Source organism: Pogona vitticeps, chromosome 2 (assembly GCF_051106095.1).
Source record: "Pogona vitticeps strain Pit_001003342236 chromosome 2, PviZW2.1, whole genome shotgun sequence".
Classification (NCBI taxonomy): Eukaryota; Metazoa; Chordata; class Lepidosauria; order Squamata; family Agamidae; genus Pogona; species Pogona vitticeps.
The window spans coordinates 221,936,349-221,956,061 of NC_135784.1; the positions used below are offsets into that span (position 1 = coordinate 221,936,349).

General features: G+C 39.2%; 1 protein-coding gene across 11 annotated transcripts in view; it reads left to right on the plus strand.

Moving 5' to 3' along the window:
* Positions 1-19,713, plus strand: part of BNC2 (basonuclin zinc finger protein 2) — a 651,492-nt gene that overhangs the window by 261,085 nt on the left and 370,694 nt on the right. The window contains exon 4 of one of the 11 annotated variants that reach the window (XR_012084289.2): positions 4,523-18,314. The exons of the other annotated variants lie outside the window; for them this stretch is intronic. The gene's annotated coding sequence lies outside the window, so the exon portion shown is untranslated. Of the gene's footprint in view, positions 1-4,522; positions 18,315-19,713 lie in introns of those variants that run through there. 11 annotated transcript variants of the gene reach the window in all.

The following is a 19,713-nucleotide window of genomic DNA, read 5'->3' on the forward strand; positions in this document are numbered from 1 at the left end:
TGAACATTACGTTTCATTTAAAGCTTTTAATAGAAGGCTAACATTTTTATTTGTAGGTTCTTGGCACAGTATCTTGCAAAATGGTCTGTCTGCTCAGTTAGAATTTTGTACTGTGACAACACGTCCTCTCATACTGTGCCTGTCCAGTATAAACTCCTTACAATCTAAACTCCTTGTTGTTGCTGCTGTGGATAGTTTTACCCTTTTGTTTTGTTAGACACTACCTATTCAAGGTGCACCAAAGGTGCAACTGTATAGAAAAACAAGTGTAATCAGTTTCTTCTTCAAATTTGAAACCGGTTCAGCTTGATTGTGTTAGTGGGCACTTTTGATTTTCCTGGTTTATCATCATGATGAGAGGGTATGGTACATAACAATCTGTCCTAATATCTGTCTTATAGAGAGGTACATTCTGACCTGTAGCCGTTGCCTTTGGAAATGCAGATATGGAAAGGATCATGTTGACTTATAGCCTTTGCATATCCCTCAGACAATAACAATGTGTATAAATAATTCTTCCATTTATACTCAGCCTCTGTGATTAGCTTAATGATTGGATGGTCTTTGGATTATTCCTATAGACCAGTCTAGTGCTGTTTTGATGGCTAAACAACTAGATAGGATTCCCTGTCTCTTTGTATATGGAATTTTGGAGGTCCTAGTACAAGAATTGAAGGTTGAAGTAATTGCTGGCAGCAAACCATTCTCAGCCTATGTTGCCATTTCTCTGGTTCTCTGGTTCAGAGAGATGGAGAGGAACCATTTGTGCATTATTCCATCATGCCATTTTTCTAACACCTTCCCTTTCATTTCTCAGATTGTACTTCAGTGTCAATTTCAAAGTAAAGGGGTTGCAGGCAAAAAAGAATAACAGGTGTAAGAGTCTGAAAATCATTCTGAAACCTTGCTTTCAGTGGAGCAAAGTGTCCTGTATTAATGAAAATATTTACCACCAAACACTTTGTTTAGCCCTCAGCCTTCTTCTTTATTCTAAAAAAACCAGGTTTCTAGCCCACATTGTTTTGTACATGCAGTTAAAGGCATGTTAGCAACATTTGCAAATATTAGTAATACTCAAAAAACAGACTATTTTGTTGGTTTTCACCTTTCCTAGGGGTTTGCCTTCCCTTATGATCCCTACTGCTCTTTATAATGGTGCCACTCCTTGCAAAAAAACTAAAGGAGAACAAAGTACTTAATCAAATAGAAGTCCAAATTATGGAGGAAATCTCTTCCCTGAAGCATGTCTTTTGAATAACCTTTTGCTGTTTATGTGCATGTTATCAGTTTTGTATAAATTATTTTGAAGGAGAAAAATAAATTTATATTGCAAAGAAATAAACAACATTGTATGTAAGGGAAATAATCAGTGGGTGCTAGTTCCCTATTCCTTATAGCACAGTTCTCGTAATAAAGGAGAGTGTTTCCTAGCCTAAAATATACTCAACCACAGGCAGTCACAATGGATGATTAAGATTTGCATGTGAAAACATATGGGAGGAAAATCCTTTCACACAAGGAAAGCTTTGGTAAATAATTGCTACAAGGAAATCTGTAGATTTCTGTGGTCTAGTTGAGGTGAGCGGATTACAAAACTTCATTTCTTAAGTGTGCTAAGTGAACTAATTGAGAACAAAATAATTAAAACTCATTGAACACAGGTTGTTCTGTTCTAAGAGTTTTGAAAGCATGGCACCTGCATATATGCTAAAAAGAGCTAAACATTAAATAAGCATGAGATACCATGTTTGCATATATACTGTATATACGTTTTTGTCTTAATGTGTCTTAAGCTACTGCAAGTTCATTTGATATTTGATTTGTTCATCTGTGGATGGTGAAGGCCTTCACAGATGAACTTAGGCTAAATTGAAGGTAAATTATCCAGGTTGACTGGAAGAGAAGCAGAAGTGATGATAGTTGGCCAAGATATGAAAAGAGCAGGTGATAATTATTTGATAATGGTCCGACTGGACATCTTCTTGTCAAGCTCCAGTGTCCTCAGCGACTACAGAGGAAAAGCCCACTGGAAGACTTGGGTGGGAGTCCTATTATAATGCTCAGAAACAAGAAGAAGCTACAGTGTATGCTATGCAAAAGATAGGGGTTTAAGAATGTAGGTAAGAAGAAATAAAGAAGGGAAGCTAACCCACAATCAGTAGAGACCTGCTGGTTGTAAGGGGTAAAGGAGGGAGGATGCTATCAGTAAATGCTATCTCCTTTTATATCATTTTGAACACTTAATAGGCAACTGAAATGCCTCCATTATTAATCAAATGCGGCCATGTGCTTAAAGTTTTTGTTTCTAATTTATTTAGCCAGATGTGTTTGCCTACGCACATGTGTGTGCACACAGACACACACTGAGGGGAAGAGTCATTTCTTCCTTTAAAAAATTAATTTATTTTATAAATCCATTCAAAACTGCATAACAGAACAATACCTATTGTATTATAATAATGATAAATTTCTTATTCATAAACTCTTAAATCTTCATATATACACACTGTTCGCATTATCTCTTTATCTTTTCACATAGTCTCTTCCTTGTCACTCGCGCTAGCCAGGGGGTGAGGCTGAGGAGCCTAACGCCGAGAGAGGCCCGGAAAGAAAAGACAAGAAATCGGGCCTTCTTGGCGGTGGCTCCTCGCCTCTGGAATAACTTACCCCCTGATATTCGCGCGGCTCCCTCGCTGGGTATTTTTAAAAACCAACTAAAGACATTGATGTTTTGGCAGGCCTTCCCCTCAGCCAATCATTAACTTCCGATCTTCCCTCTTTTCCCTTTTCCTAGTGCTTCTCCCACCTTGTCTAAAAATTTCACTTTTTTACATAGAATTGTTTTTAACTATGTATATTGTTATATTCTGCTCTAAGCCGCCTAGAGTGGTCTTAATTGACTAGATAGGCGGGATATAAATAAAAAAATAAAAAAATAAAAAATATAAATTATTGTATTTTTATGTATAGCTACTGCTGTTTAGAATAACCAGCGGTCCAACCTGTTATCCACTTGGTTTACTTTATTTTTTTGACCCCATGTCGGATTTTGACAGAGGTGCCATATCTCCATAAAGTTATCTTTTAAAATCTCCCCTCTGTATAATCTGATTCAATTAGTCAGTTTCTCCATCACTGCCACTGCCCATATTTTATTCATATATTTTGGCAAAGAAAAGTCCAGAGCATCTTTCCAGCATCGGACAATTTTATTCTGTGCTGCCCCTATAAGAGTTGCCACCAGTTCTTTATTTGATGAATTTTCATTTCCTCTAGTGAATAGAGAGAATAATAATAAAGTTTCATTTGAAACTATTTTTTGATCTGTAATTTTTTTCTAGCCAGTTAATTGCCTCATATCAGAATACTTCTACTTTCAGGCAATTTAACCACAGGTGTTCTGATGTTCCTTTATGGACACACTTTCTCCAACACAATTCTAGTATCTCTCAATTAATTTTATGTAGTTTGGTAGGATGTAAACACCACCTATGAACTACTTTTAAAATAATTTCTTTAGATTTTGCTGATACCAATTTATATGGTTGAGTATCCCATATTTTTCCCCAAATATTTTCTGGTATGTTGATGTTTAAATTTGTTTCCCAAGTAAACTTTGGCCCTGTGCTGCTACCATATTCTTTGTCCAGAATGCTTTTATAAATTAATGAAATAACTCCTTTTTTCCCTTTTATTATTCCTATCTATACAGGAATTTTCTAGTTCTGTTAATGGTCTATTAGGTCTGAAGATTCATTTCACCCAGGGACCTACATAGGTAGACTCAGGAAGCCCATCTGTGAGACCATTTTCTTTTGGTTTTAGATCTCTCTGATTAACAGTGATGTGAGATGGCTGTCCAGGAGTAGGAGTACCCAGAGAGGAAAACCAAGAAAACATAAATCAGTTTCCCTCACATATCTCTCTTCAAGGCTTTGCAGCTGTCTTCATTGACACTTAGGCCTGAACTGGCTCCAAAATCAGAATACTAAAGGATCCAATATGGTTCTTTTGTTTGGAAATGATCCACATTGCTTGGGAGGGACAGACAGAATATCAGCCAGATGTGAACTATATCCCTAACCCCACATAGTCTTATACTGAAAATAGTTCAGTATAGCTGCCAGGTACAGAATAATACAATACAATACAATGTATTGTTCAATCAGTTGATCCAGAATCTCTCACTTCTGCTCTTTTTGTTTGTGTTAGCCTGTTGAAATCGCAAGATCTTTTTACCATACAGAAAATAAAATGTCATGGCCTGAATCTAATTACTAATCTGGCCTAGAATAGATCTATTGAAGTCAACATACTGTATGTGTACATCTCATTGATTCATGAGGTTGAATTCATTATTAAATTTAGGTCCACATTATATTTCAGTTCATGACTGAGCAGGGGCAGAGGATGGAAATGAGATCTGATATTATATTCGCGAAGGCTTTCATGACTGGGATCTAATGGTTGTTTTGGGGCTCTTTAGCCATGTTCTGAAGGTTGTTCTCCCTCACCACTGCAGGAGTATGCCGGATACCTTGCAGTTCTGGCCAGGTATATATTGGAACCACAAAATGAAGCATCCACACCAGAATCAAAGAACATGAGAGACACTGCAGACTAAAACAACCAGAAAAATTGGCACTAGCTGAACATGCCCTAAAAGAAGCTGGACATGAAATTCTATTTCATAATACTGAAATACTGGACAACACCAGCAATCATTACGTTAGACTGCACAGGGAAGCCATTGAAATCCACAAACACCAGCAGAACTTCAACAAAAAAGAGGACACTTCGAAACTCAACAAAAGTTGGCTCCCAGCTCTGAAAAATACAGCATGCAAAAGGTCAACAAACTCTACCCAGCCACAAGGACCGGGGATCACTACACACAAAAGACCAGCTAATGACACCCATCAATTATAGTGACAGATAACCTCTCCTCTTTATCACAATAATACACCCACAACAAGACACACTAATCACCCATCTCCTGAAAAGGACAAAAGCCATCTCACAGCCATAAATACTCAACTCCCAAACAAACTGCACCAGAGCACAGAGTGCTGTCCTCTGAAGATGCCGGCCACAGAGACTGGTGAAACGTTAGGAAGAACAACCTTCAGAACACAGCCAAAGAGCCCAAAAAACCCACAACAACCATCAGATCTGATATTAATTATATATTCTGCTCCATCTCCCACCCAAGAACTACTATTTGTTCTTTGTGAAGTGGCTTGGTCTGTTTTGATGGGGAAAAAAGGCTTCTGCTTCTACTGAATAGTCTCAGCCCATCTAAAATTAGTATCACATAATACTGGTTGAAATTGAAGGGGTGCAAAGTATCTACAACTCTGTGTGATCAATTTTAATGTGAATTGTGTAGGTAACTTTATCTTGATAAGATCCATGCATTTATTGAATTTTACGTAATCTACAAGAGCAGGATGAATGGAGGGTAGATTTAAATTAAAACCTCTAACACTGTGCCTTGGTTGTCAAACAGGAAAAAATATTGAAAAGGGGATCTTTGGTCTCATTAGTATAGTTTGATATTAAGAAAAGGGGATCACTTCCCATATTAATTTTTAATAGAAGTGTAATAAGAGAGCTTACAGGAAGAGTTGTGTCCTGGTTGCTGCAAAAAGCTATAGGTAGCAGCTGTGAGTTCTGGGAGAGCCTTTTAATTGCTGACTCCTGACAGAGCACAGCTGAAGAAGACCCAGGGAGCTTGCGACAAGAGTAAGCAAATAGGAGTTTCATGGGGGAGAGGTATGAGGTAAAAGTCTCCTGGAGGAGGGGGCAAAAGAAAGGGGGAAACCAAGGGGGCAAAAAGAGAAAGCTGCATTCAAGGTAAGAAAATAAAGGGAAAAGGCATCCATAGACAGATCAAAGCAAAACTCTAACAAGAATAATGGCAGAAGGAGCGACTTCACTTGTGGTGATCTGAGTGGACTAGCTATAGCACCCTGGAAGATAGTAGCAAAATTCAAAATGATCTGGATAGACTTGAGCACTGGGCTGAAAACAAAAGAATGAAATTGAACAGGGATGAGTGTGAAGTACTGCACTTAGGAAAAATAAACCAAACATACAATTACAAGATAGGGGGTGGGGGTCAATACTACAAGCAAGAAGGATCTTGGTGTCATTGTAGATCACAAGCTGAATATGAGCCAACAGTGTAATGTGGCTACAGAAAAGGCAAATGCTATTTTAAACTGCATTAACAAAAGTATAGTCTCCAAATCCCACACATTACCTGTTCCCCTCTATTTGGTTAGGCCTCATCTTGAGTACTGTGTTCAATTGTGGACACCACACTTCAAGAAGGATGCCAACAAATTGGAGCAAGTTCAGAGGAGGGCAAGAAGGATGATCAAGGGACTGGAAACCAGGCCCTATGAGGAAAGACTGAAAGAACTGGGCATGTTTAGCTTTGAGAAAATAAGACAGAGGGAAGATATGAGAGCACTTTTCAAATACTTGAAAGGCTATCATTCAGAGGGGCGGCAGGATCTCTTCTCGATCATGCAACAATGGGCTCAAGTTACAGGAAGCCAGATTTTGATTGAATATTAGGAAAAACTTCCTCACTGTTAGAGCAGTACGGCTATGGAATCAATTACCTTGAGGGGTGGTGAGTGCTTTGACCCTGGAGGCATTCAAGAGAAATTTAGACAACCACCTGGCAGATGTCCTTTGATTTGTATTCCTGCATTGAACAGGGGATTGGATTCGATGGCCTTATAGGTCCCTTCCAGCTTCATGATTCTATGATTCTAAAAGATAATTAGCTCATAGAAATAAGTGTTCAGGGCTATCAAGACAAAGTAAGAACCCATACATATGATAAACTCACATAAAAATAGCTAAATAGAGATGCTTAGGAGGTGATATGTTTGTGTCCTATTGAGTGATTAAATTAGCCATAAGTTTCACATTTCAGTAATCTTCAGAAAAGTAAAATATCTTGGAAATAACTAAGCTTTCAAAAGGTCTGTCACTGCGTTAAATCTTGTCCTCAACACTTAGTGGTTTCTTGGCATCTCTCATATTATTTCATCATGTCCAAGAGGTCAAGGGGAGATACGTCTAGCAGATACTTGATATGGCAAAATCAATTCATCATGAAAAGCTAGTTCAGGTTGAAATAATCAAAGTCAATCAGTGAGAGTGGCTATTAATGTAACTCTGCAAATCCCTTCTTTCAGAAATTTTCATTGTACTTACGACAGGTAAAACAGAACTTTTGAGTTTCCGTTTTTGTTGTGTGTGTTTTTTGGTTTGTCTCCAAAATGTCTCCACATGGCTCACTAGTTTTCTTGCAAAAATATTTTCGGTAAATGTATAGAATAGGATTTACATTTCCTTCTTCAAGAGGTTCTCAGTGAGTACTATAGTAATTTTTTAAACAATAAAGCAATATCAGGAAAACAAGAACAGTAAAATACAATGTCTAGATAATTAACAGAAAATAATGATCGATATTATATGGAAAAATAAACCTGGGAAAATAAGATCCTATTTGCTTGGTGTCAAAGATAATGCCATGTATCCTCCTCCTCTAGCCCTTTCCTATATAGACACAGCCCAGATCTCAGATGCTGGGACACTCAAGGAAGCTGTTGCAGTATATGCTTGCCTATATGTGTGAGAGAGAAATTACGCAGTACCTGATTTAGAGACCAAAATATAGAAAGAGCCTCTTTTTCAGGTACTGCGTAAAAAAGGCTCACAAATCATCACAATATGTACATATATATGTACATATGTACACAAAGGATTCTTCAGGTATTCTTGTACTTTGTGAAGGCATTTAAAGATCAAAGCCAGAATTTGGAAGAGAACAAAAAATAAACTGGGAGCAACTGTATTTGATGAAGACTAACTTTAATGTGAAAATAATAGAGGGAGCATCATGTGTAGCCAAATTGCAGTATTCAAATAAATTTTTCCAGGAAGTGGAAAAGATGTGGAAGGGTAGGAAGAGGAGAAAAGTGGGAAGTAACTTGCCAAGAAAAGTTCCCACCAAGCTGGAAATAAAGGAAGCTAGAGGAAGAGACAGAGGCAGTCAGCGGGAAAAGGGAGGAGGAGAGTGATATAGAGGACTGGGCTGGTGAGGAGATAATGAGCCAGGTTCTGAAGTGGATACCAATGTTGTGGCTTCAAAATGCAATTCTCCAGATTATACTCCAGAGTCCCTGCCATTCTCAACAGAAGCCATATTGTCCCTGGGTGTGTGTGTGTGTGTGTGTGTGTCCTGGCACATTTAAAGGGAGCCACAGACTGGAAACAGTTCTTCACATACCACCTTATAAGGTTTATTATGTAGGATTTACACAGTCCTAATTCAGCCTATATTTCTTTCATATTGTATTTGTGGCTGTGGCCAAAAAAGTTTGAGAATGGCTGTTCCAGACTCTCTGAAAGAACCCAGCTGCAATTTCACTTGCTGAAACAAGGACACAGGTCAACTAGGAGGACTATCTCAAACCAGCTTTGTTGTGTGTGCTGGGAAAGGCAGTTCTGTGGCATGGGACATGAGAGAAGGGAGGCTGAAGCTATACAAACTATGACTGTGTTACATGTTGGATTACATCTGATTTCTCTGATAATGTATCTGTGTGGCGGATTTGGTGGTGGATAAACATTGTAAATAGTTTGTAATAAATGTTGTCTTCATTGTTTGAACATTGACTGTGCATTTTCTTCTGAGTTATAGATCACACTCGGGTGTTGTTTGTCATCTTCATCCCGTCAGAAGAGCCATACCCTTTCACAGTAGGATATAAATTGCTTCTTTGAGTGTGATCTTAATCATCAACCTTGGGTTTTAGAGGCCTGGAAGGAGGTTATTTTTTTCTTTCTCTAAATGTGGCCTTGGTTAAACCTGGTGTGCTCTAGCTTAACTCATTCTTTCATGTTCTATGTAACATGGGTTGCATGGCACGATAGTGATGATCACTGTACAGTCTAGCACAGGAAATACGTCCTAAAACTTTAATACCAGTTGTTTTATATTGTATTTTAGGCCAGGGTGAACAACTTTGGTGGGTCTACTAAGGGCAACTGAAAATGCCACAGATGAAAGCAAGCAAGCAGACTAACTAACTAGAAGTGGCTGGAAGTCCAGTTGTAGGTTTGAAGTATTAAATGCTTCAGCAAGATAAATGGCTTCTCTTGGAGTCTTCCAGGAGCAGCAGCTCACCTCAACCCCTTTAAAAACAACAACACATTTTTGTTTTTGAGATCTAGCGATCTCATCTTTGGGGTCCTATGTGACCCCAGGCTGGCACTCCTCCCACCCTGTTTGGAAATTCTAATATGAATTAACCAGTTTTGCAACTCATGACTTAGTTTGCTCACTGGAACATAGCTACTTATGTGATTTCACACCTCCTATCATTATAATATTTCTGTAGTTTTACGAGCCATATACATTAGAAATGATCACAAATTGCTGGTTCATCCTTCCCAGCCCTGCCTCCTCCAGTGGGCACTCACTTAGCAGAGGAGGCAGGACAGGGAAGCTGGGCCACTGCTCTGAGTGGGCACCCACTGTTAGGGCTGGGAACCACCGAACATCTGTCTGTTCAAAGGACGAACTGTCACGAACCACCAAAGTGGTTCACATATATGTATACGTGTGTGAGTTTGTACACACACACAGACGCGCACAAACATAAATCTTCTAATACAGTGAGAGGAATATTTTTGCAATTTTTGCCTTTATCTGCAAGATTTAATCAAGAGAGGATTTTCATTCCTATTATAGAATGATTAAATTTTAACAAAGAAGTTTGAATCAAATAAGTGAGCACTCTTATACTCCCCCCAAATTGCCAGTACGATTTAAAAATAGAGGATATTTTCTGAGGTTAAAACAAAAAGAAACACTCATTTGTGCAGTTTAACCAAATAAGAGAATAGGTACAGGATAGCTTATTTCCTGGTGCTACTATGTTTCCTTTTTGTAATAGAATAATACTGACATTCTGCCCAAAAAGGTTAAAGAGACCTTCACTTTCCCATCATTTTTTCACAGCATTTATGAAGAAAACATCCCTGTTTCATTTTAAAAAATACATATTAATTACAGAAATAACAGCAGCAAAAGAAATTCTTGCCAAAATACAATGTCAGCTTTGTAGTTTCATCAGCACTGTCTTGCTCATTTCCCACAAAAGTTCATTAAAATGTGGGGTGGGGATGGAAGTAGGAATTAACGGAGACTGGGAGTAAAGGAATGGAAAAGAATTTTGGGATCAAATGCATGGCTAAATGGCACAATTAAGTGTGTTTAAATGCCACAGAAATCAACACGACATAAGTGTGCTTTACAATTTGTTCGGTTGTGGCCATAACATTTAATAACAGTAGTAACTTGTAGTAAAAGCAGAGCCTTCAGGCATCTGACTGAAGTGTCCTCAAGAGAAGGGCAGCCCTCAAGCAAGCTGGTGCTGTCGGGGGAGAGCAGCAGCTCTGTCGAAGTCCAGGAGGTGACACCAGTCTGCCTTGCAGTGTGGAGGTTGGACAGGAGCCATGGTCGAGAGCAGGCTGTTGCTGGCCAAAACGGAGGTAGCCCCTCCGTGCTCTGTGTGTGGGTCTGTGTACTCCTTTCCCGTCAGAGCTGGGCCAGCCTGGCCAAAAAAGCGGTTGTTTGGCAAGGCTTAATGGCAGGATGATGTAGTCTGTTGTGACTAGTGCATTCCTTTCAGGTTAAACTAGGGAAATTGCATTGTGTTAAAATTCCAAGTCGCATGAATGTTTTATTGCATTGTAGTCTCATGGGGAGTGTGTGTGAGAGAAGAGTGAGTGAATGAGAGAGAGAGAGAGAGAGAGAGCGCTGGGTGGGGAGAGGCAAGGAGTGTGACTTAGATACTTGGGAACTATCAGAGGAACACTTCCCTTGGAAAATGTTATCCAGTGGTGTGTGAAGCTGACTAGCTGTGATAGTCACTTAGAAGGGTTTTGCTTTTCTCTTGGCTGTGACTGTTTAAAATCTCTCAGTCCAGACAATTAACAAGTGAAGAAAATATGACAAGACACACGCAGCGAGGTTGGGAGATAGAGAGAAGGAATGTGCCAGAAAAGAGTTCAATTGCCTTCTTGTATACAAACTGGCAGGTCTTCTCTCCTCCTCGCTCTCCCTGCTTGTTATAACCCACTCCAGAGCTGCTGTTTTTCCTTCTCTCTACTTTTTTTTCCTTCCTGTATGCTGAAGGCCAGGACTGATCTGTTAACTGTATGCCAGTGACTGGGAGGCCAAAGCTGCTCATGGTACTGTATGTTACCATTACTACTCCCTCATTTTTTTAACATGTTTAAAATATTTCTTTGTAATAATAGTTTACATGAGTCAGAAGGATTTGATTACTTTCTCTCTCTCTCTCTCTCTCTCTCTCTCTCTCTCTCTCTCTCTCTCTCTCTTTCTCTCTCTGCTCCAAAAGAACCAGAGCAGATTCTTTTTGCAGAATTTTTAAAATTAGAGGACTCAGGCAGTTCTCTGGCTATCTCATTTAAATTAAATGTCAGTAATGATTTTCAAGACAAAGATCTAAACAGTGTTGTTAGTACAGAAAATAGAGCAGGAACCACTGTGGTAACCATTAGACATGGGAATGAATTAAAAAATTGCAATATTTGTTAAAAATCGCTGATTCATTAAATATTAATCCCTGAGTTTCAGAGACCCTGACAAATAAGAAGGGATGACTATTGCCCCATTTTTATTCGTCCCCCATAGGCTAGCCTTCCCTCTCTGCCTATGGCTTTTCCACTCTGCCTATGGATCCGCTGATCAGTGGGCCCATAGGCAGCCAGGCAGCCCTAGAGCCTGTCCCCCACTACCTTAGGTAGGGAGCTACCTTAGTTGCTGCCATCATCTGGCGCCGTTGCCATCCATTGCCGCCCACTGCAGTGGCCTCTGCAGCCATAGCCTGCTGTACAGGACACTGGCTGCCCTTTGCAAAGATGGTGGCTGCGACTTCTCTTAGGGCAGGGAAGCTGCAGCTGCCATCTTTGCAAAGAGCAGCCCAGATGCCCTTAAGGCAGGCCATAGCGACAAAGGCCATTGCAGCAAGTGGTGGTGGATGGTGGCTGTGGAGGCTGCTATGAATGGCAGCAGTGGCACGGACTGTAGCAGCCAAGGTATAGAGGCAACAGGGGTAGTGGGAAGGGGGCGGGGGGCAGGCTGTGGGGGTGTGGGTGTCAGCTTTAAAAACAAACAAATCCTGACAAATCGATTTGTAGTTTGTTGGTTCATGGGGAGGAGGTTCGTGGTTCATCAACTTCGACGGGCTATGAACCAGGATAAACCACCATTTTGGCGGTTCGTCCCCATCTCTTGTAACCATATATTCTGCTGGTAACATTTGAAATGAAATAGTGTGAGACAGAATTTGCTTGCTTTTATTTAATTCATATAATCTCTGTTATATTTTTGCTGTGTTTCTTAATCCTCAACTGTCAATATCTATGGCAAGGTTCAGAAGAGTGATGCCTGTATCTGTTTATGATGTGTCTTACTTTGATGTATCATGAACTTCAATTTATTTTTCTGTTATATAAGTCAGGAAAATAAGATATAAGTCAGGATATTTGAGAAAAGTCATGCTGCATTGCATGGCTTTCTTGTGAAATTCTCTATTTGCTTTTTAGAAAACAACAAACTTTTGTGGCACTTTAAAAAACAACCAGTGTTTTTGGGATGAACCTCTGTGAACTCCATCACTTCTTCAGCTGCATGAAGATGTAGCCTTAGTAGACAAGTGTTTATAGAAATCAAGGAGGAGGAGAAAATTGGCTGTAGTGGATATGCCAACAGTCTAACATGCTTATCACTTTGGATTTTTTTTTTTTGAACACTTCACGTTAAACCCCCTGGTCAGTATCCTACCAAGTTGCCACTGAGTGAAAAGTCCTGCCAGCACAGTAATGGGAGTACATGCCACTTGTGCAAGCACTGCTCCAGTGATGCTGACGCAGAGGGCAGGCTTCCTTTATGGAGATCATAATTTGCGCAATGGCAGTGCTTATGCAAATGACACAGCCCTTCTTTACTACAATGTTGGGGTTTACTGCTCAGTGAGGCTCAGTAGGGTGCTGGCCCCTGTGTTCTGACACACATGGATCGCAGAGGCTCTGTGCTTCAGATTGGCACCCTCCACGCACCAAAGGTTTATTGGAATGGAAGAGAGAGGTAGGCAGGACTTCTGCTTTCCCTTCTTGTCCTTACTCTGTATGCAGGCTAATGCCTGAACAGGGCTAGTGTGAAAGACTTTTCTGAATCAAAATATTTGCCATGAACTTTCACCAAACTGACACTCTCTATACATTTTGGATTACAATTCTCATCCATCCCAGCTAGCATGTAAAAAATACGGAAGGCCACCAGGATAGAGATGTTAATTCATACACACACACATCCCTACCTCTCACATCACACACTCTTATTGTAATCTTTTTGGGAGTATTTTTATAGTAGGCTAAAAATTGAGGATTAAAATAACTGAAAATGAGGGACCCAAATTCTGTTGGTGAAGAAGAATGTGTGCTTATACTGACCTTAATGGGACTTAATTTGAGATTTCATTACTAGAACCAAGTCCCAGAACAAGCATGCAGAAAGATTGTAATACGTTTGCATGGGTGTTTACTTCTGATGATTGAAATCTGGTGTCCCAGCTCCATGCAGTACCTTTTCCATATATCAAGGCCTCATTCAATGGAGGCACAGTTTATGGGGATATATAATTTCTTCTAACTGTTCTACAAGCTACATGTGATGGAAATGGGTGGAGATTTCCTGGTTTGTAGCATATCTAATTACAAAGTGGAAACACCCCCCCCCCCAATCCTGTGTAGACTGCTTTGAGAATCAGAGCTGTAACTAGGGTAGGGCAACCAGGGCTTTGACCCAGGGTGCCGAAAAATTTAGAGGACACAAACATTTGCTGCCAGAAGGATGAGAACCCATTCTGAGTGCATATACTGCTTGCAACCACTCGTCTCTGGGTAGAAGGAGGCAAAAAATAGAGGGGCTCAGCATGGAAGTAATATGGCTGTCATGGGCTCAGACACATGTTCCTTCCCTTTGCTCCCTCTTCTACCCATTTATGCCAGGGTTGTGCCATTTCCATTTGTCAGATCTGCTCTGATTTGGATTCTTGCATGGAACAGGAGGCTTGACTCAATGGCCTTATAGGCCTCTTCCAACTAAATTATTCAATGATTCTGTGTGATCCAAACTTAAGTAACAGGGCAAGGAAACCCAAGGACCCAAAATTACTACTTATCTGTGTTGATTTAAGTAAATATATCTCGTGTGTGTGTGTGTGTGTGTGTGTGTGTGTGTGTGTGTGTGTGTGTGTGTAAGGTATACATACACTAACATACACAGACTTTTTAGAAGGTATAATAAGCACTGACTTCACCTGCACATGTAGCCATGCATACAAATGGGCATATTAGAATTGCATAGTTCACCCATGTTTTCCATGCCCGCTTCATTTAACTGAATTCTCATAATTCATAACTCAAGATCAAGTTTAGTGTCTGCTCTTACTTAACATGTAAAGCAACATTATCACTTTATATATTGTCATGAGTGCCTCAACTGTCAGTTGATAGCCAGAGAAAGGATAGAGCAGTTGTTATACTCTGTTTCACTTGGAGTTACATCCAGATTGCATCCAACTTAATTTAAATTAGTACGAACAAACCACATCTCCTTTGGATGTATCTGCAGATGCACAGACAAATACAGATGTTGTCTATTTACCATATGTTACTTTCAGATGGATACTTGTTCACTTTGTTCACCTGCTGATTTCTTTCCCTCTACATTCTGGTGTTGCCACTGATGAGTAGCTCTATGTAACCAGAGCTCGATTGGATTTTTCATGTAAAAATGCAGTTTAATTTGTTTTCAATGAGTAAGACCTACATACACTTTACAAACCCAAAATTACAGTATGTTGTAATTTATGAGAGCAGGGCATTCAAGAAACATTGTTGAGATTGGAAATAATACACCATTGTTTTTGTTTTAAATTCAAATGATAAGGTAAAATGACACACTGGATCCTGACTTTAATAAGCATTTGTTTTCCATTATTCACATTGCATCTGTATGTATATATTTTATCTAGGTATACAGCTGAATTTTGTGTTCAGTATATGTAACTCTTCATTAGCAAAGCACAGTTTCTCACGGTCAACATGTTGGATCAAATGCAGACAATCTACATATGTACAAAATTTGCAATATACCAATATAGATATATACAGATCTGATCACCTGGTAACTCATTTAACTTGTGTAGTTCTTAAAATCTTTAAAGGAAATTGTGCACATAATATCACGATTTTGATGTGCTGATTGAGATCAGTTGGTCTACACTAATGTAAATGGTCAATGAATTACCCATTAAGTGATAAGACTGGAGGGGGTGGGCGTGTGCTTATTATCATTTTTTAGGATAGTCATTGAATGATTCATGCATTTTGGTATGATTTATTTATTTTGTTTGCATAAGGGGGAGATTATATCATAAACACAAATTTAATCTGTGATAGTTTTGTAGAAGTAGTGCCTTTTAAAAAAACAGCTGTATTGACAAGGTTTATGGAGGGTCATAAACTGAACAAGCAGTCAACTCTATTGTGAAACTATGATTTATGTCCAAATCCAGCCCTTCAGATTTCAGAAACTCTCATTAGCATTTCATAGATTCTAAGGCTTATCCACTTAGAGCTATATAGTTTCAGCACCAAACTATTTTGAATGTTGTGTAATACAAAGATTTATTCATGATAGGAAGCAAATTAGACATTTTAATTGATAGCTTCCAAACGAAGGAGGCAAGTGATATATATATTCATATTATTTTTGCACATTTTGAGAACAGTTTTAAAAATTAATTTATAAATAGATAATTAATTGTGATGCATTAGTGAAAACTAAAAAATTGAGTGGGAATATAAATAATTGCTGTGATTAATTTTTTGTTGTGCAGCTCACCTTCTGTTCTCTCTCACAGTAAGGGGGGATATTAATTTTTTTGTTGGATTTATGACGATTTGAATGATTCTACATACCTTGTGACAGTTGGCAACATTGTAATATAGTCTACATAAAAACTGAAGCAGTAAATTGCACTTTAAAAAGAGCATCTAAAGTCAGATTATATAGAACTATTCAACTCCTATATCAGCCCTGAAGCTTTACAGGCTGGGTATCTTCTCCTAGCGCAATCAGCCTAACTGAGTGAGCAATGATAATGCATGTTTCCCTCTGTGCAGGCTAAACATGATGTTTGATCAAAAAGGCAGCCAAAGCTTTGATGACATTTCTGTTATTTACCTTGACGTTCTTCTCTATTCTCCTTAATCATAGTTTCACAGAAATTGTATGGGAGAGGGGAGAGATGGTGTGGTTAAAATAAAATAATATTCCAGGCAGGAGTGAAAATCTGTTCCTTAGATGCTTATCAGTGGCTCCTCCCACTATTGTTGATTTAAAAGAAAGCAGAGTACAGTAATAGCATCTGGAGTAAAGGAAAAGACAGAGTCTTAAGCTGGTGCCATAAAACAGTAATTTATTTCATGAAAAGTATGTTTGAGTCTGTCATAAGCATGTGAATGCCTGTTGTCTTCAAGGAAGATGTACAGTCAAAATGCATCAGGCATGTTTCATAAACTCCAAACCTATTTATACTGAGTCAGACCACGGATCTTTCTCAATACTGCCTACAGTGCCTAGCCCAGTGTTATCCCCAGCCCTGTGAAGATGTTGAAGGTTGAGGAATGAATATTTTGCATGTAAAAGACATGCATGAATGTGAGCTGTGGTCTGTTCTGCAGCTTGATTTCAAATAAATTATTGCTTTCCTACCCAGGCCAATCTCGTACCTTTCTCTTATGTTTATTTAATGCTATCCTCCTTCTCAGTGGATCAGCTGTATGTGAACTGAATGTACATTTTAAAATATATGCCACATAATCCTTTGTAAAGTTTGAGGCTTCCTCAGTAAGCAAGGTGACATGAACAATGTTCTTTATGGCTGAAAGAAAGCAAAAAAATGTATGCTAAACTACAGACAATACCCACAAGAAAAAAGGTGGGGGCAGGAAAAATGGTCAGTGTGGCTTCACAAAAAGCTCAGAGAGGACCTGAAAACAAAAAAAGGACATGTATAAGAAGTGGAAAGGAGGCCAGGCCACCAAGGAAGAGTATAGAAAAGTAGCAAGGAAATGCAGAGATGGCATTAGGAGGGCAAAAGCTGAGAAGGAGCTGAGGCTAGCATGTAGTAAGTGCATAGCAAAAGACAAAGAGACAGTGGCTGAGCTACTCAGTGGAGATAGAAAAATTATAAGAGAATACAAGAAAAGGCATAAGTGCTCAATTCCTATTTTAGATCAATCTTTTTCCCAGACAGTTGTGACGTACAGGGGTAGGGGACAGGATTGCAGCAGGAGAATGACAAACAAAATAGTCACGGAATACCTTGCAACCATGAACGAGTTCAAATCTCCAGGGCCCGTGGAACTGCATCCAAGAGTGTTGAAGGAACTGTCTAAAGAACTCTCAGAACCGCTGTCCATTATTTTCTTGAAATCATGGGAAACGGGGGAGGTGCCAGAGGACTGGAGGAGGGCCAAAGTTCTCCCTATCTTCAAAAAGGGCAAAAAAGAGGAACCTGGGAACTATAGGACAGTCAGCCTGGCATCAATCCTAGGCAAGATTATAAAACGGTCACTATGCAAGTAGCTAGAAAACAATGCAGTAATAAGTAGAAACCAACACAGTTTTGTCAAGAACAAATCCCACCAGACTAATCTGATCTCTTTTTTTTATTGGGAAACGTCCCAGATAGACAAAAGGAATGCTGTAGACATCGCATATCTTGACTTCAGCAACGCTTTTGACAAAGTGCCCCTATGATATCCTGATTAGTAAGGAAACTAAGTGCGGGCTGGATAGCTCAAGGGTCAGGTAGATACAGAGTTGGCTACAGAGTCGTAGTTGGAGGGATATGTCTCCTTCTCAAACTGGGTGGACCCCTTCTCAAAGTGGGGTACCCCAGGGCAATTCAATGTTTTTATTAATGATCTGGATCAGGGGATACATAGAATGCTGATCAAATTTGTGGGTGACAGAATATTGGATGGAATAGCTAATGCCCTGGAAGACAATAACAGAATTCAAAAAGATCTGGATAGGCTGGTGCACTGGGCTGAAAACAACAGAATGAAATTGAACAGGGATGAGTCCAAAGTACTGCACCTCAGAAAAATAAACCAAACACACAGTTACAAGATGGGGGATATTGGGCTTAGCAATACTATAAACAAGAAGGATCTTGGAGTCACTGTAGATCACAAGCTTAATATAAGCCAGCAGTGTGCTGTGGCCACAGAAAAGGCAAAGAAATATAGTCTCCACATCCTACAAGGAACTCATTCCCCTCTATTCAGCAATTATTAGGCCTCGTCTTGAATGCTGTGTCCATTTTGGGACACCACACTTCAAGAAGGATGCTAACAAATTGGAACAAGTTCAGAGGAAAGCAAAAAGGATGATCAGTGGGCTGGAAATCAAGATCCTATGAGGAAAGACTGAAAGAACTGGGCATGTTAGGCCTTGAGAAAAGAAGACTGAAGGGAGATACCATTGCACTTTTCAAAGATTTGAAAGGCTGTCATTTGGAGGAGGGGTTTGATCTCTTCTTGATCATCCCCAACTGCTGGACACGCAACAAGATCAATTTACAGGAAGCCAGATTTTGTTTGAATATCAGGGGAAACATCCTAACTGTTAGAGCAATATGGCAATGGAATCAATTACCTTACAAGTTGGTGAATGCATTCAAGAGAAATTTAGACTATCACCTGGCAGATATCCTTCGATTTGTATTCCTGCATTGAGTAGAGGGTTGGATTCGATGGCTTTATTGGCCCCTTCCAATTTCATTATTCTATGATTCTATGACACAAGTTTTGAGGGCCTGCATTCCACTTCATTAGATGCCTAAAATGTTTTTGTAAATTATATGTGCATATGGCAGGTGGTGAAATTGTAAAGGTAGCTTAAATTAAAAGTATGAAAAGTAACACAGCCTAATAAAATCGTCTAGTAGCTGGTTCCCTCCAAAGTTTCCCTCAGGGTAGCTGGTGTTTGTCCCCCTTCCTGGTGCAGTTTTACCTGTTTTTTATCTTAAATTATTAAGTTTTTATCTTATTAACAATGGCCATTCACAAAGTAGTTCTTGATAATGTAAAAATTGTGTCCTTTAAGACATGCAGTTGTATTTTTAAAAATCCCAACTCTATCCACAGTAGGGGGACTGAAAATCATGGTGGATGCAGAGGACAAAAAAAATCAGTACTGTATTATATTAGTACTGTTAATATTGTTACAATACTAGAGCATTATTAAGCATTCTTAATGTAATGTTTTTACTGAATATTTTGTTAATAAACATCATGAATCGAATTTCATTTGAAACATTATGAATGGTGTTTAGAATGAAGTTTGATAGGGGAGCATTCTCTGTTAACTAAAAGAGACACATTGGAAATTTATGTAAATATGATGTGACTTTCATACCTGAGGCAAGCTGTTGACTGATTTTTTTTAGTCTGGTAAAATTTTCAAGTACAACGCATCTCATGAAAAGAGATCTGAGAATTATTGCAAGGTTG